Source organism: Phyllostomus hastatus, unplaced genomic scaffold (assembly GCF_019186645.2).
Source record: "Phyllostomus hastatus isolate PE091 unplaced genomic scaffold, TTU_PhHast_1.1 phas_contig_150, whole genome shotgun sequence".
In the NCBI taxonomy this organism is placed as follows: Eukaryota; Metazoa; Chordata; class Mammalia; order Chiroptera; family Phyllostomidae; genus Phyllostomus; species Phyllostomus hastatus.
Genome location: NW_025333611.1, coordinates 27929053 through 27945241, shown reverse-complemented (window position 1 = coordinate 27945241; position 16189 = coordinate 27929053). Strand labels below are relative to the sequence as shown.

Below are 16189 nucleotides of genomic sequence, written 5' to 3'. Positions count from 1 at the left end.
TTGCAGGTTTGGTTCCTGGATAGGATACATGCAAGAGGCAACTGATCAATGTTTCTCTCCCTCTCTTTCTCTCTCTTTCCCCCTCTCTCTAAAAATAAATAAATATTTTTTTAAAAACTTAGAAATGACACATAAAGGAACACTATCAAAGTTCACCTATAACTTCAACATACAGAAATAACTATTCCTAACCTTTTACTGTATATCCTTCTGGTCCTTTTACAGATTATTTTCTTGTTAAAAAGATGATCATTACATCTGTTTTGTGATTTATATTTTTATTTGACATATTATCCAGAACATTTTCCCATGTCCATAAGTACAGTATTCTCCAATATGACTTTTGATAACTGTATATTTTTCCATAATATGGAGATATCATAATTTACTAAGCCAACTCCCTACTTCTGAACTGTCCCAATTTTTTTACCACTCTAAATAACCAAATCAGAGAGCATCTTTTTTGGCTATATCTTTGCATCCATCCTATTATTTCCTCTGGGTGAATTCCTAAAATGGAAATTTCTGGGTCAAAACATAAGGTGCTATTTTTAAAATAATTTTATTTATTTACTTTTAGAGAGGGAAGGAAGGGAGAAAGAGAGAGAATTAATTAATATAATTATAATTAATTATATTAATTATATTAATTAATTCAGAAACATCAATGTGCGGTTGCTAGGGGTCATGGCCTGCAACCCAGGCATGTAGCCTGACTGGGAATTGAACCTACGACACTTTGGTTCGCAGCCCGTGCTCAATCCACTAAGCTATGCCAGCCAGGGCTAGGTGCTATTTTTTTATTGTGGTAAAATACATACAGGGTGGGGCAAAAGTAGGTTTACAGTTGTGAGTATGCAAAACAGAGTTTATTCTCGTATTAGATATTAATTATTGTATCATTTTTCACATGAACAACTGTAAACCTACTTTTATCTCACTCTATATAACATACAACTTATGACTTCAATCTTTTAAAGTGTAAACTTCAATGGCATTGAGCACAATTTACAATGTTGTGCAACCATCACCACCATCTAGTTTCAGAACTGTTTCATCATCCCAAACAAAAACCTTGTACTCATTAAGCAGTCATTTCCTACTCCCTCCTCCCCTTATCCCCTGCCAACCACTAATGTGCTTTCTGTCTCTACTGGGCTATAAAGGTTGACTTATCTCAGCATCCAGATTTGCCTTTTCTAGATGGTTCATATTAATAGAATCATATACTATTTTGGCTTTTATGCTTGGTTTCTTTCACTTAGCATAATGTTCTCAAGCTTCATCCATGTTGTAGCATGTACTAGTATTTCATTTCTTTTTGACTAATATTCTATTGTATGGAATATGCCACATTTTGTTTATCCATTCATCTATTGGTAGGCATTTGGATTGTTTCTATCTTTTGGTTGTTATAAACATTGTGAACATGTTTTTGTTTAAACACCTGTTTTCAATGCTTTTGGAATCATATCCAGGAGTGGAATTACCAGATCATTTGTTATTCTATATTTAACTTTTGGAGGGACTGCCAAACAGTATTCCACAGTGGGCTGCATGCACTTCTATCAGTAATGAATGAGAGTTCCAATTTCTTTGCCTCCTCACCAACACTTGTTCTTTTCTTTTTTTTTTTAATGACCATCCTAGTGGTTATGAAGTGGTATCTTTTTTGATTTGCATTTCTCTAAAGACTAATGATGTTAAGCATCTTATTGTGTCCTTGTTGGCACTTGTATATATTCTTTGGGGAAATATCTATTCAAGTTTTTTGTCCATTTTTTAAAGATTTATTTATTTTTAGAGAGAGGGGAAGGGAGAAAGAGAGAAGGAGAAACATTTGATGCGAGGGAGAAACATTGATCTGCTGTCCCTCACATGTGTCCTGACTGGGGGACCAAACCCGCAATCCAGCCATGTGCCCAGACTGGGGGTAGAACCAACAACCTCTTACTTTGTGAGACAATGTCCAACCAACTGAGCCAAACTGGTCAGGGCTTTTCATCTATGTTTGTTTACTTGACTTTCCATTGTTGCACTGTAAAAGTTTGTTATATATTCTGGATACTAGACTAGACCGTTATCAGGTATATGACTTACAAATAATTACTTTCATTCTGTGGGTTGCATTTTCACTCTTAATAATGTCCTTTGATGCACAAAATATTTAAATTTTTATGAATGAAGTTGGATCCCAATCTCACTCCATATACCAATTTTTATAAAGTCCAATTAGCTATTTTTTCTTTTTTATAATTTTATTTATTGATTTTAGAGAGAGAAAAAAAGGGAGAGAGAAAGAAACATCAACTTCTTGTTCCACACATTTATGCATTCATTGGTTGAGTCTTGTATGTGCCCTCATCAGGGATTGAACCCACAACCTTGGCATATGTGTATGACTCTAACCAACTGAGCTACCTGGCCAGGGCCTTTTCTTTTTTTCTTTTTTTTTTTCAATTACAGTTTACATTCAATGTTATTTTCTATTAGTTTCAGGCATACAGCATAGTGATTAAACAACTGTATACTTTACAAAGTTTTCCCCTCAATATTTCCAATATCCACATGGTACCATATAGTTATTACAATATTATTGACTATATTCCCTAATTTGCACTTTACTTCTTCTGACTATTTTGTAACTACCATTTTGTAGTTCTTAATCCCTTCACCTTTTTCACTCAGTCTCAAAACCCCTTCCCTCAGGCAACCATCAGTCTGTTCTGTTTCTATGTCTATTTTCTTCTTTTATTGCTTGTGCTTTTGGTGCCACATTTTTAAAAAAATGTCAAATCTAAGGAAAAATATGACACTGTTTTCTTCCAAAAGTTTTATAGTTTTTATTAAATATAATGATTCATCCATATCTTTGATTTATTTTGAATTAATTTTTGTATATGGAGTGAGATAGGGCCCGAACTTCCTTTGAGTATGTGGATATTCATTTGTTCCAGTATCATCTGTTGAAACAATTATTCTTCTCCCCTATTGGATGTTCTTGGAACCCTTGTTAAAAAATCAAAGTATTGGACTTCTAGTCAAGATCGAGACGTAGGTAGATACATTGTGCCTCCTCGACCAACCAAAAGAAGGACAATAACAATTTTAAAAACAAAAAACAACCAAAACTGTCAGAAAATCGAACTGTATGGAAGTCTGACAACCAAGGAATTAAAGAAGAAACATTCACCCAGACTGGTAAGAAGGGCGGAGATGGTCAGCAGGGGTGGAGAGGACACATCACAAGGTGGCAGCAGAAGGACTGGGGCAGACCTGGCATGGCTGTGGCCGGCAGACCAGGCAAAGAGGTGGCTGATGGAGTGGGCAGTTCCATATTTGCATACTGGAATAAACTGGGAGGAACAGCTGGGGAGTGAGACAGACTGTGAAACCCAGGGTTCCGGCACTGGTAAATAAAACCTCAAAACCTCTGACTAAAAAATCTGTGAGGATTAAGGCAGCAGGAGAAACTCCCAGCCTCAAGGAGAGTTCCTTGGAGAGACCCACAGGGTCCCAAACATACACAAAACCACCTACCCGGGAATCAGCACCAGAAAGGCCCAATTTGCTTGTGGGTAGCAGTGGAAGTGACTGAAAGCCACCCAAGAGCCAGTAGAGCTGCATTGTTCCCTCTTTGACCCCTGCCCCACATACAGCGCCAGAAAGCAGCAATGGTGTTGCCCTGCCCTGGTGAACACCTAAGGCTCTACCCCTTACTACATAGCAGGCACACCAAGACAAAAAAAAAAATGGCCCAAATGAAAGAACAGATCAAAGCTCCAGAAAAAGTACAACTAAGTGATAAAGAAATAGCCAACCTATCAGATGCACAGTTCAAAACACTGGTAATCAGGATGCTCACAGGAATGGTTGAGTATGGTCACAAAATAGAGGAAAGAGTGAAGGCTGTGAAAAGTGAAATAAAGGAAAATGTACAGGGAACCAACAGTGATGGAAAGAAAACCAAGACTCAAATCAACAATTTGGAACAAAAGGAAGAAATAAACATTCAACTAGAAGAGAATGAAGAAGCAACAACAACAAAAAAAAATGAGGAGAAGCTTAGGAACATCAGGCACAACTTTAACCATTTCAACATCCAAATCAGAGAGGTGCCAGAAGGAGAAGAGGAAAAGCAAGAAACGGAAAACTTATTTGAAAAAATAGTGAAGGAGAACTTCCCCAATCTGGCAAAGGAAATAGACTTCCAGGAATTCCAGGAAGCTCTGAGAGTCCCAAAGAAGTTGGATCCAAGGAAGCACATACCAGGACACATCATAATTACATTACCCAAAGTTAAAGATAAGGAGAGAATCTTACAAACAGCAAAAGAAAAGGAGATGGTTACTTACAAAGGAGTTCCCATACAACTATCAGCTGATTTCTCAAAAGAAACCTTGCAGGCAAGAAGGGGCTGGGAAGAAGGATTGGAAGTCATGAAAGGCAAGGACCTACATCCAAAAATACTCTATCCAGCAAAGCTAACATTTAGAGTGGAAGGGCAGATAAAGTGCTTCCCAGATAAGGTAAATTTAAAAGAGTTAATCATCACCAAGCACTTATTATATGAAATGTTAAAGGGACTTATCTAAGAAAAAGAAGATAATCAAAAATATGATAACAGTAAAGATGATGATCAGTAAAATGATAACAAACTCACAACTATCAACAACTAAACCTAAAAAAACAACAAAAACTAAGTAAACAACTAGAACAGGAATAGAACCACATAAATAGAGATCACACGGAGGGTTATCAGCGGGGAGAGGGAGGGGGACAAATGGTGGTAAAAGTATGGGGAATAAGAAGCATAAAAGATAGGTACAAAATAGACAAGGGAGATTAAGAATAGCATAGGATGCCCTGGCTGGCGTGGCTCAGGGGATGAGCGAAGGCCTGCAAACCAAAGGATCTCCAGTTCAATTCCCAGTCAGGGCACATGCCTGGATTACAGGCCAGGTCCCCGGTTTGGGGTGCTCAAGAGGCAACCACACATTGATGTTCCTCTTCCTCTCTTCCTCCTTCCCTTCCCTGCTCCCCCCCCCAAAAAAAATAAATAAAATCTTAAAAAAAAAAGAATAGTGTAGGAAATGTAAAAGCCAAAAAACATATATGTACAACCCATGGACATGAACTAAGGCGGGGCAGTCCTGGTGGGGGGCGTGCAGTGCATAGAGGAATAAAAGGGGGAATAGGACAACTGTAATAGCATAATCAATAAAATATATTTAAAAATCAAATATTACTTTTAAATCAGAAAACACAAATTAATAAAAATGCATATATAGTAATGTTTTTCCTCTTTTGTTCTCTATCACCTCTATTCATTCAGGTTCGTATGCCCTCATAGTCAGATTAGTGCAATAGCCTTCTAATGAACTTACCTATAAGTGACAGAGTATTATCTTTTTACTACAACCATGTTATTTCCTTTTTCAAGGGTGTATCTAAAGTATTATTGGTTACTAGACTCAGAGCATAGTTACTCCACCAGATTACAGTCATCTGTGGCTCCTAGCCTAAAACAAATGAGCCAGTCATACCCATAGCTTCTACTATAGATGGATTAGAAGGAAAATTAGTTAAAATATATTCAAGATAAAAAATGTAAGGAGATATATCCTTTTGAACAGGTAGTAAAAATAGCATTTTGGGCTCAAAATCAAATATCATTTATTCTTTCCACAAACATTTAATGGACAGCTACTATATGACCCAGTATTATAAGAAGAAATAAAATTCAGATGCTGTGCTCTAATTGCTCACAGTTTAGAAGAGAAGACAGTAATTTGAAGAGATAAATTACAATCCAACATTGTAAGTGCAATAATAAAAGTGTGAATAAAACACTGTGGCAACACCACAGTGCAGCAACTTTAATAGAAAGATTCCTTTTTTCTTTGATAGATCTGTTAAATTGCCACTGTAATTATCTAGAAATATTTTTATAGTATTTCCCTATCCCGAGTTTATCTTTTAACTCATTTACAAATATTTACTTATTGCCTACTTAAGACAGACAAAGGGACAAAGATATTTCTAACCTGGTTGGGATTGAGTTATGACATGTAAAAAGCTAAAAAGTAATATAACTGTGAAGTTTTCAGTCACATTTTCCAGTTTTGTGATATGTTATAAAATTACATAAAATTCATACATTAGAATAAGAATAATATAGTATGAGTCAACAACACAAGAGCTCTGGCCTAAGGTAAGAATCAGGTGAGCAGACTAGATTAGCAATTCTCAACCATAGTGCCTCAGTAAAATGGTCTGTCATTATACATTGGATAGAATGTCACAGTAACACGTATCCATGCTATTTAGGGTATTAGAGTTTCATATTAGTTCACACACACAGGACTGAAGATTATTCTCACAATAACATCATTTTCACTTATTTGCATCCTGATATACTTACTTAAGTGGTTTAGCTAATGAATTCTCAAAAGGGAAATTTTGATGTATCTGGGAGAGACTCCATGACGATTTCAAAAAATAGGTAGTAATTAAAGATAAATTGGAGGAGAATACATCCCACTATGTGGCAAAGATGAGAATGTACAAGATATACTAGGAGGAAAAAGGAGACTGGCCTACCAGAGCAGATATTTATAGAAGGGACTATAGCAACAAATGAGTTAGGAAATCGTATAGTGGGTAATTGTTTCCTTTTAGCCTTCTCATAATAAGACCCTAATTTCTTCTTACAGAGTATCTTCCCCCTCTTTTCTGACTAGGTAATCTTTGGCTAGAGTTGACTCCAAGTCACAGTCCACAGGTGAGTAAATGACTCAAACCTGGTAAGTCATAATCATATTCCCCAAGTTTCAAAGATGGTTCAAGAACAAAAAATAAGACGCAATGAACTTTTACTTAGAGAGCTATGTTGTCTTCTGAAAGTACTAATAGTAAGAATGCTGTAAGCTTGAAACTACTAAGAGGTCAGTACTTTGTGCCAGGAAATATTTCTAATTTGACAGAAGACAGAATGAAGAGATAAAGAGAAGGAATAAGTCCCATTGACACTATCTAGCCCCTGGATCAAAGCATGACTGAAATCAATAACCCCTAGACTTTTAGATCATATTAGCTAATAAATTTCCATATATACTTAAGCAATTTTAAGTCAGATTTTCTGTCACATGCAACAAAAGAATACTAAATTATTTAGGTCTGTTGGGGCTAGTTATTAAGGATCCTATGTGACAAGGTTAAAAATTAAGACTTTACTCTATGAGGAACCACTAAAGGAAAGGTCTTTAAAGCAGATGTGGGGCATAATAAAAGGTATTTGGTGCATAAACTTTTTTTTAATTTTCAAGGGAGAAAATTACCACCAAGAGTAATTTGTTTTGGCAGGATAGCATACAGGAGCAGAAATGAGATTATGTCTCAGACTTCTTAGGCTCTGGGACCTAGGGTGCTTACCCTCTATGTATTTCTGGTGTAGCTAGAACTTAGTACTTCTCAAATACGTAGCCTTTGAGACAAAAAAAAATCATTAGGCTTTGAGCAAGTGAATTTCTTACAGTATGGTCCATCTTTATAATATGTCAAGATAATATGGGTATGAGTGAATCCATAGCAGCGATACCATTGTCTACTTCAACAACCAATGAAATGAAGTAGAAATACAATGCCATATGAATGGTACATCTAATACCACTCCACTAACTATGAAACCCATGTTTTCATTGTATTTCAATAATCATATAATATCAAAAACTGATCTGTGAAAAAAGTTCAATGGCATAGTGTCTTACGCATGGTTCCTTAACAGTTTTGTGTAGTTGAGAAAACCACTTTCTTTCTCTATGACTCAATCTCCCTACTTAAAAGATAGGAAAATAATAATACTGAACATAAGATACAAGGAGATTCTGAAGCCCTGGCTGGCATAGCTCAGTGGATGGAGCGCGGGCTGGGAACCAAAGTGTCCCAGGTTCGATTCCCAGCCAGGGTACATGCCTGGGTTGCAGGCCATAACCCCCAGCAACCGCACATTGATGTTTCTCTCTCTCTCTCTCTCTCTCTCTCTCTCTCTCTCTCTCTCTCCCTCCCTCCCTTCCCTCTCTAAAAATAAATAAATAAAATCTTAAAAAAAATGCCTATTTAAAAAAAAAAAAGATACAAGGAGATTTAAATATGGCCTCAATCATCTTCGTCTATGTTCACCATGCACTTAAAGAACATCAAGGAACAATACTCTGGGACTATCGTAATAATAACAAAAGTCAAAATTGAGTACTAATATGTTCTAGGCATCATTCTAAATGTTTTCCATGTATTAAACCATTTATGCCTTATACCAACCCTATGAAGTAAATATAGTTATTATTCTCATTTTGCTAAGGCACAGAAAAGTTATGATTCTTACCCAAAAGCCCAGAGTTAGTCATGATTTGAACCTAGGAAGCTCTATATTGCCTTTCTAATTATCAAATAGTGTACTAGATAATCTAGAATAGAATAATAAACCAAAAAGAAAAAAACTTTGAACATCCACACAAGATGTCAAAAGTTTTTAATGTCTTTCATTATGTCATAGGGAATTCTCTCAGCTCAAGGCTTACTGATTTTTATCTTAGCACAATTTTAACCAGTATGTTGCTATTTTTTAAACTCATGGGAAATTAAAAGGAACAAGTAAAAATGTTTATTTCTAAGAGAAAAGTTCAGAATAGAGGGCAGCAAAAATGAGAATGCTGACAAAATAACAAAATGCACAAGGCTCTTTAAAGGTATGGAAAACACACACACCTACTGGAACAGCCAATGAGGATATCATTGTTATGGTACATATAACTACTGTTCCTAATAATTATCCTGAGTCATCAACTAAAAGTTAAATTATGGTCAACACTCCAAGACACAGGTGGCAAACACAAGGCCTGCGGGCCAAATCTAGCCCTCCACCTTGTTTTATCCAGCCCAGTACCTTGTTTCTACCCTGAGGCAGCGCTGAGCTTCTTGCCCCTAGTTAAGGAGTAGTTACATTTATACAGTCCTAAAATTACATTTGGCCCTTTGAGGGCAACCGTGAGGCTGATGTGGCCCCCAGCGAAAGTGAGATTGACACTCTTGCTCTAAGAGAAGGTCAAGGTTCAGACCAGAGGTCCTTCTCCCAAAACTTCATCCCAGAGAGAGCATGTAACAAAGGGAAATGTAAGGATCCTAGAAAGACTATTTCTAACCAAGTAAATGAGGTCAGAATCCTCTGAAGGATATAAACATCTTTTCAGAGCATTTTCCACTACCTTTGATGGATATGATCAGCAAGTGGGATTTGACAAGAACCTCAGCATCAGACACTGGAGAAAAATTTGAGCTGAAATAATCCTACTTCTTTAAATTAAAACGAACTCTTCTCTTTTCTGCTAAGCAAGTTAAAATTTAGGCTGCCTTAAAGAATGAAAAACAAAACAAAGCAAAACAAAACAAAACAAAACCATGCTCCTTTTTTTCAATCCAAAGCAGATTTAGAAGAAAATCCAGTAAAGGTACCACAAATACAGAAAAGCTGCTGAGGAAATAATACTAGCAAATAAAATTCAGCACCAATTTAAAAGAATCTACCAGCAGATTAAATGCAATCACATCAGGAATGCAAGGATAGTTCAACATTAAAAAGTTTATTGTAATAACTAACCATTTAAAAAATCAAAAGAGAAGAAATATGTTACCATCATTTTTCAGTGATTTATTGATTGATTCCTTCAGCCAACAGATTTTCATTATGCACCTACTATGTACCAGGTTCTATGCTAGGTTCTGGGAATATGGCAGTCAACAAAAATGGAGAAAGTCTCTGTCCTAAAGAGCTTATATTTTAGTCAAGGCTGAAAAGTAATAAACAATTAAGCAAATAAATATCTAATATTTGGAATTATATGTTATGGAAAAATAAAGGGAGCAATAATTGTAAGGGTACTATTTAATATAGGGTAACCAGGGAAGGTGTCTCTGTTAAGATTACATTTGCCCTGGCTGGCGTAGCTCAGTGGATTGAGTGCGAGCTGTGAACCAAAGTGTCGCAGGTTCAATTCCCAGTCAGGGTACATGCCTGGGTTGCAGGCCACAACCTCCAGCAACCACACATTGATGTTTCTCTCTCTCTCTCTTTCTCCCTCCCTTTCCTCTCTAAAAACAAATAAATAAAATCTTAAAAAAATTACATTTGATCAAGACCTAAAGGAAGTGAGGGGATTAGCCAAGAGAATATATAGGAAAGAGGGTTCTGGGTAGAGAGAAGAGCAAATGCAAAGGCCCAGAAGTGGGAGAGAGCCTAGCATTTTTCAAAAATGCCAACATAGCTAGAGTAGAGTGAGCAAAATGGAGACTAGAAGAACACAAGGTCAGAGAGGCAGAGGTCAGAGAGGACACACCACGTATGCCCCTGTAGGCTATGGTAAGGACTTCTTTTTATTCTGACTGAAACCTGTAATCACTAGAAGGTTTTGAATAGGAAAGTGAAAAGATCTGGCCTCCATTATAAAAAGATTCTTCTGACTGTTAAGTTGAGGTAATTCTCCAGGGATAAAGGTAGAAAAACAGGTGACTAGATAGGGAAATGCTACAATAGTCCAAGTAAGGAATGATGGGGCTAGCACCAGAATGGTAGTAAGGGAAGGTGAGGAGAGGTGGTTGTATTCTGGATATGTTATGAATTCTATTATACCATGAAGCTGGTTTTTTTTAATTAAAGTAGAAAAATGATATTTTCCTTACATCAGTTCAGTTTTCCACAGAACTATCCTCTTACTTCTTGTCTGGAAGTAGCAGGAGTCTGGTTGCTAGCTTTCTGAAGCGGAGTAGGGAAGAGGACTGTGAGTTCTATTTAGAATACAGACTTTAATGTTTTCATCCCATACCTTTATTTTCATACTCATTCTTCAGAGACTGATATAACCTAATTCAGAGGTTCTCTAGTTCAATTTCTTCAGAGAAGACACCCCACCCCGGCCCCCACCTCCTGTATGGTGAAGAAGAAAGCATCTGACTACTTGGAGTGGCAGTGGAGGGTGAGGATTTGGGTTCTCCCTGATCCTTATACAGGCTTTTAAATAATCCACCCCTGTTCAGCCCCTTCTCCCCCTGCACATATTCTTTACCACTCTAATTCCCGTGGCTTTCTGAGGTTCCATGGGACAAATCTGTGTGCTTATTGCTGGTGTCCTCCTCCTCTGCAGTACCTAGGTTTTTACCTTTCTCTAACTTAAGTCACTTGTTAGTTCTCCATCCACTTTTAACTTTCATATTTGATGCTTTGGATTTAAAGATGTTTCCTCACATCACTGAATATGGCATTCATGTTTTTAACTCTTATTCTCCTACAAATGCCTTTAAACATATTAAATATACCTAGTATCACTCTTAATAGGAAAGTGCAAATTAAAACTTCATTAGACACCACTTTCCACCTATACAGGATTAGCAAAGATCATTGACAAGGTTATTTTATTTGGCAGGCTTCAGTTCCTCACTGACTGTTAGCTGAAAACCTTAGTTCTTTGCCACATAAGTCTTTCCATAGTTAAGTTGTCTGAATGTCCTTGAGACACGGCAACTGATTTCTTCCAGAACAAGTCATAGAAGAGAGAGAAAGTCCAAGATAGAAGCCACAGTCTTTTTCTAAACAGCCTTATTGAGCTATAATTCATAAACCATACAATTCGCCATTTCAAAGTATATAATTCAATGGCTTTAGTATATTTACAGAGTTTTGCAACCATCACCACAATCAGTCTTAGAACATTTTTATTACTTCCAAAGAAATCCTGAACTAAGCCATCACACCCATCCCACCCCCAACTCTCCAGCCCTAGGCAACTGTCAATGTACTTTCTGTCTCTATAGATTTGCTAATTATGATCATTACATATAAGTGGAATCATACATTATCTTGTCTTTTGTGACTGGCTTCTTTCACTTAGCATATTTTAAGGTGTGACCATGTTAGATCATATATCAGCATGTCTTTTTATTAGGTGCTCTCTTTTTTTCCACTATCATTTAGTGAAATTCCTACTTATTTCTATTTACATATCTAGGTTTTTCCCTCTCTGACTTTTTCTAGATCTATGAAAGACCCAGACCTTCTTGGCTCGGGATTGAGGTTAGCACTTCACAACCTCAGAAACAGTTCCCTTTAAACTAGTTGAGCCCTGGCTGGCGTAGCTCAGTGGATTGAGCGCAGGCTGTGAACCAAAGTGTTGCAGGTTCAATTCCCAGTCAGGCCACATACCTGGGTTGCAGGCCACGGCCCCCAGCAACCACACATTGATGTTTCTCTCTCTATCTCTTTTTCCCTCCCTTCCCTCTCTAAAAATAAATAAATAAAATCTTAAAAAAATAAAACTAGTTCGGGTTCCAATCTGACCTGTGGTTTCTGTGTCCTTGAAGTCTTTCAAAACCTAATCTTGCAAGTGACATACCTCTACTTCTGCCATATTCTGCTGGTCATACAGATCATTCCTTATACAATGTGGGAGAGGACTATATAAAAGTGTAGTAATACCAGAAGGCAGAAATCACTAAGGGCCTTTTTGGAGGCTGCCTACTATGGTGAGGATGTTGTCATGTTGCAATCCATGTGAGAAGTAAAGACTTAACCTCTTATCTTATGGACAACCACTTACAAAATAACAAAAGCAAGCAAACAACAAAAAGCTTACTTACACTGCATGATAGAGAAAGAAAAAGACCCCACTTGAAGGGAGCTTTGCAGGAGTCAGTCTTCCTTCAGCAGCTCCTTGATCAGTACAGAGGTGAATATCTGGCATTATGGGAATGAGGAAATGAGAATTAACACATGGCTTGAAAAGAAAACATAAAAAGAAACCAAACACTGATAGCAACTTTACTAAACACAGTTTTAGCTATATAAATAAAGTTGAAAAGCACTCACTTGGCATAAATATATTCACCATGATGAATGATTATTTCCAATAATAACTACAGACCATAAAGAAAGTAAACTACAGCTTTCTCATGCTTTGGTCATGAATATTCACTCAGTCATTTTGTCAGTCAACAAATATCGATGGTACAAAGGAGACTTTTGCACTCAATTCATATCTCTGAGTTCCCCCCTGGGATATGACACTATACTTAACAATATAATAAAGAAACATAAAACAAATACACAGCTCCTTCCTTCAAAAATCTTTCATTCAAAGGCAAAAAAAAATAAATAAACAAATGACAACCTAGTGTTTGTTTTTAAAGACAATAAACACTAGGAGCTATCAAAGTTCTTCTTTAAAAAATATATATATAGCCATTTATCTTGGTTTCTCTTTTTCCATCTCCAAGTGTTTTTACTTATTGATGAAAACCATTATATACAAGATGGCTTTTTCAATTTTAAAAAACCCCACACATACCCTGGCTGGCGTAACTCAGTGGATTGAGCATGGGCTGCAAACCAAAGTGTCGCAGGTTCGATTCCCAGCCAGGGCACATGCCTGGGTTGCAGGCCATGACCCCCAGCAACCGCACATTGATGTTTCTCTCTCTCTCTCTCCCTCCCTCCCTCCCTTCCCTCTCTAAAAATAAATAAATAAAATCTTAAAAAAAAAACCCACACGTCTGTAGGTACAATGTAGTAGTACCATCTGTTTGGGTTTATTTTCCTAGTCAATGTGTGTATCAATTCAGTGGCTAACAGTAGTGAGATGAACATTTGGAGTTTTGTAATTTTTTTGAGACACTAATTTGTGTTGGCTCATATAACTGTGTCAGGAGAGGTTAAGTTGAATCTCTTTGATACAATTAAAATACAAGAAAATATATAAAGATAGCTTTACTAAACTTGATTTAGTAAAAATATTCCAGATCACAAGACTGAAGAAAACTTTTATTTAAACTAGTTTTACAGATAGGTATAAACTCAAGACCAGATTAATTTGCAATGGGCCAATAGCAAACAATATAATTTAACACATTTCCATTTCTGTAGAGTATTAAAAATAAATTTTTAACTGTGTATAATTTGGTTTTTATATAAGACCAACTTAAAAGCAACTTTCAAACAATCCAGTTAGCAGTCTCTACCAAGTACTCCATCTCAGCTTTTATACCCTTAGCATAAACTACCACACAAATAAATGGTTTCCTCTTAACAGAATCCCTAGCACAGTAATGTCAAATCAGGTAGCAAACTCTTAATATAGAAAGAAAGAGAAAGTTTTAAAAGCTTTAGATAAAGATGACTCTTCCATTCTATAAAAAAATAGGTATATAACATTGTACTCCCACTAGACTGGCAAAAATTAAATGTAAAAGTAACAAATAATTGAGGAGTAAGTGGAATTCTTATGAACTGTGGAAGAGTAGGAAAAGATTTGGCATTAATTATCTCACAAAGTTGAATATGCTCATACTCCACAAACCAGCAATCCTACTCCTAGGTATATAACCAAGAGAAACACTGGCATGTATGACCAGGAGGCACACATAAGAATTTTTAATGCAGCCCAGGCTGGTGTGGCTCAGTGAATTGAGCACAGGCCTGGAGCCGAATGGTTGCTGGTTCAATTCTCAGTCGGAGCACATGCCTCGGTTGCAGGCCACTTCCCCAGTTTGGGGTGCATGAGAGGCAACCACACACTGAATGTTTCTTTCTTTTTCTTTCTTCTTCCCTTCCCCTCTCTCTAAAAATACATAAATAAAATCTTAAAAAAAAAAAGAATTTTTAATGCAGCCCTGGCTGGTATGGCTCTGTGGATTGAGTGCCAGCCTGCAAACCAAGAGGTCACCAGTTCAATTCCCAGTCAGGGATATGCCTGGGTTGTGGTCCAGGCCCCCATTTGGGGGTGTGAGAGAGGCAACCGATCTATACATGCATCTCTTATACATTGACGTTTCTCTCCCTCTCTTTCTCCCTCCCTTTCCCTTTCTCTAAAAATAATTTTAAAAAATAAAAATAAGTTAGTTTTAAAAAACACAAATTAAGCAACATATTGTTTTAGCATATGTACATTTGTCATAAACCTAAATTTTATAAATAAGACATCAATAGAATGATAATCACAAAATGTAGGGTATTGGTTACCTCTGAGGGCAGGAGGAAGAGATAAAGGAGAAACACAAAAGTTGCCGCAAGTTACTGGGAAATGTCCTTGCCCTTAAGTTGGGTATTTCATTATATTATTAAGCCTTATATGTTATATTTTTGTATACATTAAAAAAAAACATTTTGCCCTGGTCTGTGTGGCTCAGTTGGGTGGAGGGTTATCCCATAAACCAAAGGGTTGCAGGGTGCATGTACGAGGCCACCAATCCATGCTTCCCTCTCACATCGATGTTTCTCACCCTCTCTCTCTCCCTCCCTTCCTCTCTCTCAATAAGCATGTCCTCAAGTGAGGATTTAAAAAAATAAAGAAGAAAAAAAAGAAAACTTTTAAAGATTGATAAAATTCATCCTGGCTGGTGTAGTTCATCAGATTGAGTGCTGGCCTGCAAACTGAAAGGTCACCAGCTCCATTCCCAGTCAGGGTACATGCCTGGGTTAAAGGCCAGGTCCCCAGTTGGAGGCGTGCAAGAGGCAACAGATTGCTGTATCTTGCACATCAAAGTTTCTCTCCCTCTTTCTCTCCCTCTCTCTCTAAAAATAAATAAATTTAAAAAATAGATTGATAAAATTTATCCTCACTTCCTTCAAGTGAGAGAGAGCTGATTTTTATTCTGCATATAAAGCAAATGAGGGTGGTATGGCCCTATCTTCAAAATGAGTTCTGCAAAATAGAACCCCTCTCAAAGCTACTAATAGATTTTAAAGAGAATAATCAGTCTATCTGGAATCAAGAGAATGTAAGGAAAATTAAATTTAGGTGAATTAAGTGGGATTTTTTTTTGTCTAATATATGAATGGAGTTTAATCCTCATAATACACCTATGTGAAAGTAGGTATTATCTTCATTTGATAAATGAGGAAACCAGGGCCTATAGAGGTTAAGTAATTTGCCCAAAGTCACATAGAGATTTGAAAGTAGAGTTTTGAACCTAGGAGATTGGATTACCTAGTCCAATTCTTAATTACTACACCAGAGGGATTTCTTTCTATTTTTTAAAAGATTTTATTTATTTATTTTTAGAGAGAAGGGAGGGAGAAAGAGAGGAACAGAAACAGCAATGTGTGGTTGCCTCTCACCCACCCTGTACTGGGGACCTGTCCCATAAC

The 16189-nt window shown here is 36.9% G+C and overlaps 1 long non-coding RNA gene across 1 annotated transcript in view; it reads right to left on the bottom strand.

The window, feature by feature from the left end:
• LOC123807556 overlaps positions 1–16189 on the bottom strand; it is a 62230-nt gene that overhangs the window by 33759 nt on the left and 12282 nt on the right. Inside the window, exon 2 of the long non-coding RNA XR_006783666.1 lies at positions 12685–12781. This is a non-coding gene — a long non-coding RNA (uncharacterized LOC123807556). The remainder of the gene's footprint in view (positions 1–12684; positions 12782–16189) is intronic.